Here is a 13,238-nt window from a genome sequence, read left to right as displayed (position 1 = left end):
TACTTTTAGAAAAAACTGTGTCTTTGTTCTTGGAAACCTTTTTCAGAATGTTTTTTAATAGCAGAAACACAACCAGGGAAGACAGGGGCCCCTCGTCCCTTCACTTCTGGGAAAACTTACGCAGATGCTGGGACCCAGCAGCCAAGGGCAGCCCTTGACTTGGACGTGCTTCTCGGCTCCCGTGTTGTCGTCCGGAATGAATGGGGCTTTTCTCTTGACGGGCTGTGTGTGCGGGCAGGGGCCACAGGAGACCTGCAGGAGAGACACAGGTGGCCTCGCGGTGACCTCGCTTGGCAGAGGGTCTGGCCGGGCGCCTTCCTCTCCTGCTGTTGTCCAAGCTCCAGTCAGCCTGACCTCAGGGCCCTATGGACGTTGGGCTGTTTTCTTGTTTGCCTGCTGCAGCCAAAAGACCAAACCATGTGGCAAGGGCGGGGGGGGGGGTTGGAGGAGGGAGGGGGCAGCAGGTGGGCCATAGACCAGAGGGGAAGAAAACCTCGCCTCCCCCAGGAGAAGGGAGCAAACTGTGGGCAGAGTCTGAGCGTAGAGGGAGAGATACTCCATCCACTGGTGCACTCCCCAAACGGCAACAGCAGCCAGGGCCGGGGGCTGGGGCCCAAGCATCTGGGCCCTCTTTGGCGGCCTTTTCAGGTGCATTAGCAGGCAGCTGGATCAGAAGCGGGGCAGCCCCAGACATGAACCTGTGCCCCCATGTTGGATGCCCGTGTCACAAGCCTCCGCTTAACCCCTGGAGCCACGACGCAGGCCCTGAGGCTGAGCAGTTTTGTGGAGGTCAGGGCTGTTCCCTGCCACGTGGAGGTGGGGGTGGCCCTTCGCTGGAGGCTGGGGTCCCTGTGGCGGGACTGTGGGTCTCCATGCTGCGCTCGGCTGTGTTTCATTGTGACCAACACTGCCTGAGCTCTGAGCTCTGGGAAGCTGTGAGAGATCAAGAGAGGGGTTCTACGGCTGTACAGGGCTGGGGTCTCCTCTATAACTGGGGATGCCCTAGGCCCAGGCACTTCCCAGGGCCCCGGGCAGCAGCCATAGGCTGGGCAAGGAAGAACAAAGGGCTTGCTGTGCCCACCGGGGGCATGCTCAGCGCTCCCTGCGAGTTGCTTTGCCAGGACTGGGGTCTGGAAATCACGCTGGTGGGGTCTGGAGCCCTCACCGGGAGGATTTTCACGGAAGAGTGGTGAGCTAAGGTTGCCCTTGCAGGCTGGCTAGTATTTCTTCAGGCTGGTTCCCTGAGCAGCATCCGCAGGTGAGCAGGTCACCTGGCCAAGGGGCTCTCGTTCTGTGCCTCTGAGCCCCACCCTGCTCCCTCTGGCCATCACCCAGCCTGTTTTCAGGGGACAGCACCTTGGCCTACGCTAGGGTAAAGCTACCCCTCCACATAGTGTGAGCCCACTGTTATCTCATTACGAAAAGAGATTAACTCATAACACACTCGTAAAATACGTGAATTAAATTTTCTCTTGAGAAAGACCGACAGCAAATACCGAACTCCGAATAACTGCACGCGCTGACTTGCCATAGCCTGGGTGTGTTATCTCTCGCACTAGAACATCGGCAATGCGACATTACATGGAGAGGCAGTGTCGGTGTGCAGACAGCCCCTGCGGCAGCTTCCGCAGAGGGCCGGGGCTGCTTCCCAGAAGACTCTGTGCCCACACGCCAGCCAGCATGGGCCACGGGCCATTGTCCTCTGAACGCTGACTCTTTTTCATTCCCGTCACCCACCCTGTGCCCACCCCTCCTCTTACTCATTTGCATCCTTAAGGACAGACTTTCTTCAGGCTTGTTCAGCCATCAGAGTAGACTGACAAAGGACTGGCTACCGAGACCCACAATGCCATGAGCAGTGGCCACGCGAAGCACATTCTTCCAACAGCAGGTACACAAATGTGAAGAGGAAGATCCCCCTTTTGTCTTGCTGCTCCCTGGAACTGATCTTTTTCCCAAAAATGGCTACAGCACACTGAGGGCATGTCAAGACCTTTGCAGAAAAGCAGGATTGAAAGATCAGTTCAGGGATGAGCATTTAGCCTCACAGTTAAGTACTTGTTGGGGGGGGGGGGCAGCGTGTTAAGCTGCCACCTGTGATGCCAGGATCCTCTATGGCAGCTGGTTGGAGACCCGCCTGTTCCTTTTCCAATCCAGTTCCCTGCAGGTGCTCCTGGGAAAGTAGCAGAAGATGGCCCAAGTGCTTGGGCAACTGCCACCCACATCAGAGGCCTGGATGAAGCTCCTGGCTCCTGGCTTTGGCCTGGCACTGTCCCAGATGTTGAGGCCATCTGGGTCGTACCCAGCAGACACCACTTTGGATTGTGCATATCCTGCATCAGAGGCCTGGGTTTGAGTCCCAACTCTGCTCTCAATTCCAGCTTCCTTCTAATGGGCACCCTGGGATGTAGCAGATGATGGCTCAAGCCCTCAGGTTCCTGTCACCCGCGGGAGAGGCCTGGATTGAGTTCCCAGCTGCTGGTCTGTCTGGCCTGCCCCAGCTGTTGTGGGCATTTGGGAAATGAACCATTGGAAAGGAATGCTGTCTTTTCCTCTCTCTCAAAAAATGAAAATACATTTTAAGAAAACGAAATCTATTGTGGTGCAAAACTTTGAAATCATGCTGTTGCCTCACAATATGCATTTTCCATGAAGTGTTTGAAGACCTCACAGGCACATGAATTTTAAAATTTTTTTAACAGAACAGAAAGCTTTTTGTTTTGCAAAGAGAGGGCAAGACAGACAGACATAGACAGACAGACAGACATGCTCCGAGCTGCCAGTTCGCTCTCTAAATGCCCACATTGGCTGGGGCTAAAGCCAGGAGCTGGGAACCCAATCCAGGTCTCATCTACTTGAGCCATCACTGCTGCCTCCCAGGGTGCACTCTGGCAGGAAGCTGGAGTTGGGAGCCAGAACCAGGTATCAAACCAGGTGCTCCAATGTGGGGTGTGTCTGGGCATCTTCATCGCTAAGCCAAACACCAGCCCCAGACTTCAGCTTTTTTTTCACACCAGGACCTATTCCCACTTCTTGAGCCTTGAACCTTGAACCTGGGCGGGGCTTTGAATGGCAGCAGTGAGGCTGTGTGATTTTTTTTTTAAAAGATTCATTTATTTATTTATTTGAAAAGCAGAGTTAAAAGAGAGACAGAGGCACAGAGAGAGAGAAAGGTCTTCCATCTGCTGATTTACTCCCCGGATGGCTGCAAAGGCCGAAGCCAGAGCCAAGAGTTTCTTCCAGGTCTCCCACGCAGGTGCAGGGCTCAAGGATTTGGACTTCGGCCATCTCCTACTGCTTCCCCAGGCCATAGCAGAGAGCGGGATCAGAAGTGGAGCATCCAGGACTCAAACCAGTGCCCATATGGGATGGCGGTGCTGCAGACTGGGGCTTTAATCTGCTGTGCCCTGAGGCTGTGTGATTTCCAAAGCTAGGTTTGTCTGTCTGTCTCCCCTCTCTTCATTCTTGGGAACCCAGTCTCCATACTGTGAGGAGACCCAAGCTAGCCCCAGCAAACAGCCAGATCACCCGGCCACCATGTGAGTGATGGACCTGCAGGCGGCTCCAGACGTCACAGAGCAGAGGATGTCTTGGGTGCTGTGTGCGTTCCCAATCCGCAGTGGCGTGAGCGTCATGGGCGGTTGCTTCCCGGGCCACCATCTGTAGGAACTGGCGAACTCTGGAACGTGAAGGAACAGATACCAGCTGATCCCAGGGTCGCCGTCTCCACGGGGTCTACGTTTCTGCATTTCTGAGATTCCTTTCATAGCTGCACACCCACGGGAGTTTCAGGGGGGCCGAGTTTGGAAGCTGGTGAGAGAGTGTGGGGAGTCAAACGTAGAATTGAAGTTTCCCCCGCTGTGACTGATAATGCTGACTGGGGACTGCAGAAGTACAGCCAGGTGGGTTTGCTTTTACCTGCCTCACTCAGGCACACCCAGCAGAATCCCTGCGGGCTCCAGCCCCAGGGCCTCCCCTCTCTTGGTGGGGGGTGCAAGGGGGGGGCGTGCTCCGAGGCAGAGAGCATCTCTGGTCTGTTGCACAGGAGGGGCAGGTGAGGGTGCCCGGTTTCTTCTCCCACTCTCACTCGTGGGATCAGCCCCCGCGTCTCACTGGTGGGATTTACCCAGGAAGACAGGCGTGACCCTCCCAGGGTTGTTACTGGTCCTTTGTTAGCTTTCTTCGTTCTCTACTTTAGCTCCAGGCAAACGTTCCATTGAAACCCCATGATTTCCTAATTATATGTTTTTTTCCAAGACTTAAGTGTTCAATCATTTTCAATTGTATACCGCTGAAAATATCTTTACATGGCCTCTGGTTAAAGGCAAACATGAGACATGAAAATTGATATTAGTTGAAAAAACAGAGAATATTCTATTTTACCATTTCTTTTCTACCGGCCTGTCTGCTGGAAGAATGCTTGTGCAACGGGGCTGGCACTCGGTACAGCAGTTAAGACGCCTGTGTACCACGTCAGCTCCCGCCTCCAGCTTCCTGAAAGTGCACTCCCAGAGGCCGTGGGGATGGCTCAGGTGCCACCAGGTGGAACCTGGGTTATGCTCCTGGCTGGCTTTGGCGTGGCCTAGCCATAGCCATTGCAGCCTCTGGGAAGTAAAGCCAGTGGAAGGGAAATCTCTCTCTCTCAATAGATAAATACTTCTAAAAAGAATGACGTGTGCTGCTTGGAATGGCTGCAGCGCTGTGGGTGTAGTTCAGTGTGTGTCTCAGTAATGCTGAACCTGAGCCGCCCTTGGAGGCTGATGCTCTGGTCCTCTGTCTCCGTGGAGGAGTCGGAGGGGAGCAGGTCACGCGTGCAGTCATGCAGCCTGGCAGGCGGAGGGCGTGGTGTGCCTGGCTGCTAGTGGTGCTCTTTTAGGACTATTTCCTTATGTGATTTGAACACAGATTTGAAAGCCAAAACACTGACTTTGGTGTAAGACCCGAGGTTGGCGGCTCCTCCTCACTTCTGTCTTGGTGACCCATGGCGGCTGCTTCCCCAGAACTCTGTTCTCATGAGCAGAACCAGGGTGGCTCTGGAGTCAGCCTGGCCCCAGGACAATGTGCCAGGACAGCAGGAGCAGGCCGGCACCCTCTCCCCACCATCAGGGGCGCACTCTGCTGGTGGAGGCACCACGGTCTCTCTGGGGGCCCCATCCCGGGTTGAGTGGTGCTGGTGATGGGGGCGGGTCCAGCGGAAGCCACGTCTGAAAGCAGGAGCCACAGTGCCTCTCCCCAGTGTCACAAAGATGCCTTTGAATGTTCAAACCCAAGGGGCCAGCAGCCACAGGAGGCGGTCGGTGCACAGCTGGCCGCCCGGACAAAGGTCACACAATTGCTTTGGGGTAAGGGCTGCTGCTGGGGTACAGGCCATGGTCATTGCCAAGTGTAGGATTTCACTGGGGCTCCTGGACGCGTGCCCAGAGGGCCTCATTCCACAGGCTGGGGCGAAAGCAGAAACACCCACTGTTGACAGCTTCCTGTGGTCTACAGCCCGCACTTGAAGAAGCACCTCTCTGTTGCTGTCATCTTTGGATGAGGTTCATCCTCAGTAGCTCTTCGGGATGTGAGTCGCCCCACACCCCACTCCGCGGGGCAGAATCCCAGCCGTGGCGCTCACAGCACGGGGAACACAGGCACCAGGCTGAGTTCAGCCTTGCTCAGAACTTTTAAAGACTGAATTCCACCCAATCTCAGGTTCCCTGGATCTGCCCAGATGCATCATCTGCTGCTTCCCAGGTATGTTAGCAGGGAGCTGGATCGGAAGCTGAGTGGCTGGGACTCAAACGTAGCCCCAGATGGGTGTGGATGTCCAAGCAGTCTGCCGTCCGCAGAACGTGGGCTGCAGGGATGTGAGAGTGAGGGGGAGGAGCGAACACAGCCGCAGGGGTGGGGTGCTCCGCGGGCACAGCCTGTTCTGTGTGGCTCATTTGATTCCCTCGGGTAAACACAGTGCTGCCAGCCTCTTAGGGACACGGTGGGGAGAACTGTCACCTTTGTTTCTTGAAGGAAAAAAAAACCATACGAACCGTCAAAGGAGGTTTGGAGGCTTTGCTGGTAATCTAGTGCTACTGGTTTTGTTCCACTCTCTCTGCCCCAAGAGCTAAGCATGCAAACCCGTCTTCCTTCAGCCCTCATTTGCAAGAACATCAAGGTTGTTGTGTTTTTTTTTTTTTTTTTTTCCTGCACCTGTGATGTTTTGAGATCTCTGCAGTTAGTCTGCGGTGATAATTATTTCTGGATCCGGGACATCTTTATTTACCCACACCAGGAGCTAGCGGGATTCCAGCGTGGGCAAGAGCTCTTTTTGCTTTTCTGGCGTCATGTTCAGTCTGGGAACGTCTAACCCAACCCCAGTTTTTCTAACATCGGAATCCGAAGCGGTTGGGATCTTGGAGCGGTCTCATTTTAGGAGTGATTTCTTCGTGTTTTCACAGTAGCCATGAGATGACCTCTTTCTATTCCCGTCACGCTGCTCTTATTCCACATGGTGTGAAGGAGCAGGTGAACGAGTGAAGGTAACACAGGTATCCAAGTAAGCAGGGAGAGCTGTCACCGGCCGTCCAGGCAGCAGGGTGCTGGCAGTCACATAGGAAAGAGCAGGGGTCCGGGCCAGGGGCGGACACAGTGACCCTCGGGTTCCCCAGCGGAGCCCCACCTGGACTTTCAGGCTCTGAGTACCTGGGCAGACTGGGTAAGAAATAGCAATAAACAACAAAAAAGAAAGTTGGCATTCCAGCCCTGAGGTGTCCTCATATGGTGACAGGTGTGTGTGAATGTGTGTAAACATTATGTTAATTTGAGAGGGACAGATCTTCCATCCACTGGTTTGCTCCCCAACTGGCAGCAAGAGCCAGGCTGGCCCATGCTGAAGCCCGGAGCAGGGAAATCTATCTGGACTTCCCATGCGGCTCCAGGGCCCTAGCATTTGGGCCATCTGCTGCTGCCCTCCCAGGTGCATTAGCAGGGAGCCAGATCTGAAGCGGAGCAGCTGGGACTCAAACCAGCTCTCTGATATGAGCTGCTGGTGTTGCAATCAGTGGCTCAACCTGCTGCACCACAGTGCGGACCCCAGCATCATGCTGTTAATCCCCGTTTCACAGATAAGGAACTCACCGGCCCAGAGCAAGCTGCAGAGGGGCAGGCTTCTGGCCAGCGCCTAGAGCTGCTGAGTTGCCGGGTGCTGCCCACATCCTGCTCTTGTGTGCTAGCCGGTTCCTCTCACAGGAAGCCAGGTAGGATCCTGATCTCAGGCTGAGACGTTCAGAGGCTGAGGACGGGAACTGGAGGACCGGACAGGAGAGTGCCAAGGCTTTCTCCACATGCCCCTGGAGGACGGTCCTAATTTTAGAAGTGCTGGCTTTTCCATTCTGCTGGAGGTGATGCTCGAATTTCTCCAACTCTTCACCAGATCGTGCCCTGCCTTCTGTAAGAACGGCACGGCAGGCGGGTGCTGCGGCTCACTAGGCTAATCCTCCGCCTTGCGGCGCCGGCACACGGGGTTCTAGTCCCGGTCGGGGCGCAGGATTCTTTCCCAGTTGCCCCTCTTCCAGGCCAGCTCTCTGCTGTGGCCTGGGGAAGGCAGTGGAGGATGGCCCAAGTGCTTGGGCCCTGCAGCCCATGGGAGACCAGGAGAAGCACCTGGCTCCTGCCTTCGGATCAGCGCAGTGCGCCGGCCACAGCGCGCCAGCCGTGGCGGCCATTGGAGGGTGAACCAATGGCAAAGGAAGACCTTTCTCTCTGTCTCTCTCTCTCACTGTCCACTCTGCCTGTCAAAAAAAAAAAAAAAAAAAGCACAGCAAGGGGTCCGATGGCCCTGCTGCCGCCCCCCTCTGGCTATGGGATCTGTGGAATGCCCCCATTTACCTTCCCTCCGCCTCTCCCAGTGTTTGCTGAGGGCCTTTGGCACTTTCTCTTCTAAATTATTACCCGATTTTTCTCTTGCCACATAGGTCTGTAATGTTAAGGCTGTTTACTTGACACTTCAGTTTGAACTCCTAATCTTTCTAGCAGTATTCATTGCATCAGCTGTGTCTCGCAAGGATTCTTGTCTGTGGTTCTCATCCCTTCTCTTAAGTTTCCCTTTGTGGCATAAAGCCTTTCTCAGCATGCCTCAGCCGGGCTGGGTGGGGGCAGATTGTCGACCTCCTTGCCTACCGTCCGCAGTTCTCTGTCACTCCCTCTCTCACGGAGGAACGACACTGGACCCTGCGCTGTTCTTTCTGCTTGGCTCTTCCCGGGTTAGCTGCCGGTCCCTCACTCATGGAGGAACGCTGTACTGGGTTAGCTGCCGGCCCCTCCACCTCCGTGGAGGGGCGGCACCCCCCGCTGCTTTCCCCGCTTCCGCGGAGGAGCGGCAGCTAACCCGGGAAGAGCCAAGCAGAAAGAACAGCACAGGGTCCAGTGTCGTTCCTCCACGAGAGGGGGAGCGACATAATGGTGCTGTGACTCGGATATGAAACCTAGGAGGGAAAAAGTGGGAAAATACTGGAGAGACTAGGGAAGAGCCTAGGGAAAAGCCGGACGGAAAAAGTGCCGGAAGAAGCTAGCGAAAGCCTAGGCATAGGCTCGGGTACGGACTACGGGGAGAAGCTAGGAGAAATCTAAGGTTGAAAGCGAAAGTGAAAGCTAGAAGAAACAGACTCGGATATGGACTGTGGGGAGAAGCTAGGAGAAATGAGAGATAAATATTGCTGGAAGAAAGCTAGGGAATGTACCGGGTAGAGAAAAATATAAGCTAGGGAAAATGAAGCCGCGGGGGTAGGCCGAAGTGGAGACGTAAGCTAGGTTGGGATTCGTCAAGTCAGCCCGGGGAGCAAAAGGCGAACAATTAAACCAAAAGCGGAGACGTAAGCTAGGTTGGTGTTCATCAGATTAGCCCGGGGAGCAAAAGACAGGAAGCCAAACCAGAAGCGGAGACGTAAGCTAGGTTGGAATTCGTCAGGTTAGCCCGGGAAACTTAGACTGAAAACTAAACCGGTAGCGGAAACGTGAGCTAGGCCGTGATTCGCGGAAGCTGCCGAGCGCAGAGAGAGCGCGCGGGGCACAAGCGGAGAGAGTGCATGGGGCGCGAGTAGATAGGAAGCGCGGGGCTAGTGCGGAGGCCGTGGGGTGGGCATGAAAGGCGCGGAGACCGCGGAGCGCACTTGAAGCCGGGAAGCCGCACAGATGAGAGAAGCGCGGTCTGAAGCCGCGCAGAGCCGGGAAGCCGCTGTGGTGTGGGGCGCCGGGAACCTGCAGGGATAAGAGAAACAGAAGTATAGAAGTAAAATAAGAGAAATAGGAATGCCCGGAGATAGAGACATAGAGAAAAATAAGGCCTCCCCACAACATGGCAATGAGAAGGCTCGGATTCGGTCTGCCTGACTAGTAAGGCGGTAAGCACCTGTGGGCGGCTAGCAGCGTATGCGCCGCAGGTCACCGAAGTTAGGCACATTATCAACACCAATAAGTCTCCCCACAACACGGCAATGGAGGGCTCGGATTCGGTCTGCCTGATTAGTAAGACGATAAGCACCTGCAGGCAGCTCTAGCAGAGTATGCCCCGCAGGTCACCGAAGATAGGCACGTATCAACATCAATAAGTCTCCCCACAACACGGCAATGAGAGGGCTCGGATTCGGTCTGCCTGATTAGTAAGGCAGTAAGCACCTGCAGGCAGCTAGAGCAAAGCATGCACTGCAGGGCACCGAACACAGGCACGCATCAGTGCCTTAAAGAATAAAAAGAAAGGGGGAACTGTGGGGAGCAACTGAGACTAGACTAAGTTACTGGAATTAAGACTTATTCTATGCATCTGCTCTGCCACAATATGGCGCTGAGAGAGAGACCAAACAACTTCTACTCAGCTGCCTCCAGTTTGACCAATAAATTGCAGAAGCTGATCCTGCTCCTGATTGGAGGAGAGCAGTGTGCTCGGCGTGTGGGCAGCAGAGTTGGGATTGGTGGAAGAGGACTATAAAGGAGGAAAGAGACAACATGCACCGGGAACATCTAAGGAACACCTGAGGAACATCTAAGCAGCCCCTGAGAGAGCCGGCCAGCGGTGTGCTGCTCCTCCGTGGAAGCGGGGAAAGTGGTGGGGGGTGCCACCCCTCCACGGAGGTGGAGGGGCCGGCAGCTAACCCGGGACGGTGTCGTTCCTCCATGAGTGAGGGACCGGCAGCTAACCCGGGAAAGAGCAGAGCAGACAAAAGAACAGCGCAGGGTTTAGTGTCGTTCCTCCGCGAATGGGGGAGTGACAGTTCTCACCTCCTCTGGAGCAGGCTTCTCAGTCTGCGTGCCTTCCTCCCAGCCCCTGTCCGTGCATTCCACCTTCTTCCGCCCCCCTTACGCAGTGGCAGAGTCTGGTGCCAGTCTGGCTCTTCTCTTTTGTCTGGAAACGGTACCGTCTTTCTTTGCGGCTCAGAAAACTCACCTGGACAGATGTAGCGTAAATGTGCCATCATCTCTCTGGTCCTGCCTGAAACGCAGTGAAGTTTTCCAAGGGGGTGACTTCAGTCCTTCCCAAGGGCTTTTGTTCTTTTTAAAAGTCTGTCCTTGATCAGCACACCATTAATTTCATTCTCAACGGCTGCTTCCTCTCTTTCCATTTTTTCTGCTGAATGATTTCACTTAAAAGTCATCCTTCTTGGTCACAGAAAGTCCTTCTTACGCTATAACAGAGTCTCATTATTTGTTCGCTTATTTTTAAAGGGGCTTTAAGAAATTTTCACAGGTCTCTTAGCCAACATCGAATATAATACCACTGACAATACTTGTGAGTGTGTTTTCTTGTATGCTAAGTTTTCTAGGATAATTTATTATAAGTAGCCATGAACCTGGAAACTACTGTGAAACCTGTAGTTTCTGCTGTGTAAGATGACTGTGATTCTGGAGCCTATAATCCCCCTGAACAGATGCTAGCTGCGGAGTCCTGCGCCGGGCAGCAGAGCAGGGCAGCCTCTCCCCACGTTCTTGCTCACCCAGAGTGGTGAGCACCGGCTCTGGTGACGCCCCAGGTGCACACTGAGGGCCGCGGGCAGAGCAGTGCTCCACACAGCTGCTGGCCTGTAGGGGGACAAGGGATACCTGTCTCACAGACAGCTACTGGATGCCCACGTGATGGGTCTGACAGGCAGTCAGGAGAAATCGATGCACTTATTTTTTTGTCTATATCTTTGATCACAGAAATTTTAAAAACTCAGTAAACAAGCATGCTGCAAAAAATAGACAAATTTGAGTATTAAACGTTAAGTGTAACATCTAAATGGAGAATTTTCCCATAATCCAGCATGATCGATCTGGGAGTTCTGCTGTCTACCTCAGAGGAAGGGAGGAGGGGGAGAGAGGTCAAAGACACTGGGAGAGAAGTAAGAGGAGAAAGAAGGGGTGGGGAGCAGCAGATTCGGGGAAGGAAGACAGATTTCCCATCCCTGCAGCAAGGCAGGGGCTCCCATCAGAGGATGCTGGGAAGATGATTGGAAAGCGTACATCCCACACATCCAGCTGGTCTCAGTGTCCCGAGGATAAACAGAATCTTCAAGGCATCAGCAAGAAAAAATCATGGCACCTACAAAGAAACAGGTCAGAGCCTCTTCAGATATCTCCTCATAGCTCAGAATGGGAGATGACCGGGGGGATAATAGCTTTGACATTCTGCAGGGGCGCCATTTTTGGGTCTGACATTTTGTGCAAATGAGATCTGTATTTTGAATATGTGAGTAAAATTGAGACTTTTTTTTGGAAAGAATTCAAAAGTTCACAGATTTAAAATCTCTCAAAAGCATATCTAGTAAAACAGAAAATGAACCTAAAGAGGGAAAGTATTTAAAGAGTTAGCAGTGAGCCAAGAAATAGTTACAGCATGAAGTTATGTCTAAATATTAACTCTTATGTAACGTACGGAAACTTGTAAGGAACTGCAATTACAGAAAAAGATACCTCTGAGGGATTCGGAAGAAACTGGAAAACATGCTAAGTTTTTGCTTTGTTTGGGAAATAGACAAAAATCCAGATTGTATCTACACACAGAGGTAAGCAGAATTTTAAAAGTGTATTACGAATTTCAGGGTAGCCAAGAAAAACCAGAGACATCAGATTGGTAACTTCCAAGTGACCGCTAGAAAAGAATGGAGCAAGAAAATTTAATCAATGCAACAAACCAAAGAGGACAAAAACAAGAAGATGTGATAAAGGAAAACCTAAGAGATGAGAAGAGCCATTCAAAACTGACCATTCAGTGCACTGGTTACATTTCCCCAGTAAAAGAGACGCTGGGTGGGAGAAATCCTAGCTACTGGCCATTTTGTAAGAGTGGTTGAAGAGAGAAAGGAAAAGACTCATGAGGAAATACTAATCAGATAAGCGAGCTATTTAATATGAGTTATCCAGAGCCAAACTCTCAGTAAGACAAAGAGCTATTTTATATTGATGAATGATAAAGTACACCAAAATAACAAAACAACGTAGCTTCAAAATAAAGGAAAATTTGGTAGCAAATGGAAAATTTGAAAAGTCCTAAGTGTCAATAGGAAATTTTAATGTTCTTCTCTTAGACAAAAAAAATTAGTGAAGGTATTAAATATTAAATAAGCCAGTTATAATTGAGTATAGGGAATATGCATTTTTAAATTTTTATTTAAAGATTTATATTTATTTGAAAGGTAGAGTTACAGAGAGAAAGAGAGGGAGAGATGCAGAGAGAAAGTTATTCCATCCTCTGGCTCACTCCCCAAGTGGCCCTAATGGTAGGGGCTGGGCCAGGCCAGAGCCAGGACCCAGGAGCTGCATCAGCGTCCCCCACATGGGTGCAGGGGCCCAAGGACTTTCCCAGGTACACTAGCAGGGATCTGGATCAAAAGTGAAGGATCCAGGACTCCAACCACTGTCCATATGGGATGCTGGCATTGCAGGCCCTTGCATTCTTTTTAAATATGTGTGGGCCACTGATAAAAACTGACTCTGTAGTAAGACTGAAGAGAAGAATCTCAAATTCTCTGACCATAGTAAGATAGAAGTTGGTAAACAAAGCAATAGTCGACTTGAATGTCAAAACAAAAATTCTTTGAAGCAATCTTGGGTTCAAGTGGTAATAAAAATATTTGGAACTATCTAAAAATTAACATAATGTAGGCACAGGATATCAAGGTTGCGAGATGAGGCCATAGACAAAACCTGATGCACAGGACGTCAGAAGTCACTGAGTCGTCCCTTGTTGCCTTCTGCGCCCCTCCCCCTCAGCCTGGGAGAGCCCGCTCTAC

At 52.3% G+C, this 13,238-nt stretch overlaps 1 long non-coding RNA gene across 1 annotated transcript in view; it reads left to right on the top strand.

The window, feature by feature from the left end:
* The first annotated feature begins 6,235 nt into the window (after positions 1-6,235).
* The window catches only part of LOC149125993 (uncharacterized), a 95,854-nt gene continuing 88,851 nt past the window's right edge, over positions 6,236-13,238 (top strand). Inside the window, exon 1 of the long non-coding RNA XR_016235077.1 lies at positions 6,236-7,232. This is a non-coding gene — a long non-coding RNA (uncharacterized LOC149125993). The remainder of the gene's footprint in view (positions 7,233-13,238) is intronic.

Source organism: Oryctolagus cuniculus, chromosome 6 (assembly GCF_051225735.1).
Source record: "Oryctolagus cuniculus isolate XC-2025 breed Fujian yellow rabbit chromosome 6, ASM5122573v1, whole genome shotgun sequence".
NCBI lineage: Eukaryota > Metazoa > Chordata > Mammalia > Lagomorpha > Leporidae > Oryctolagus > Oryctolagus cuniculus.
This window is presented reverse-complemented; position numbering and strand designations above follow the sequence as displayed.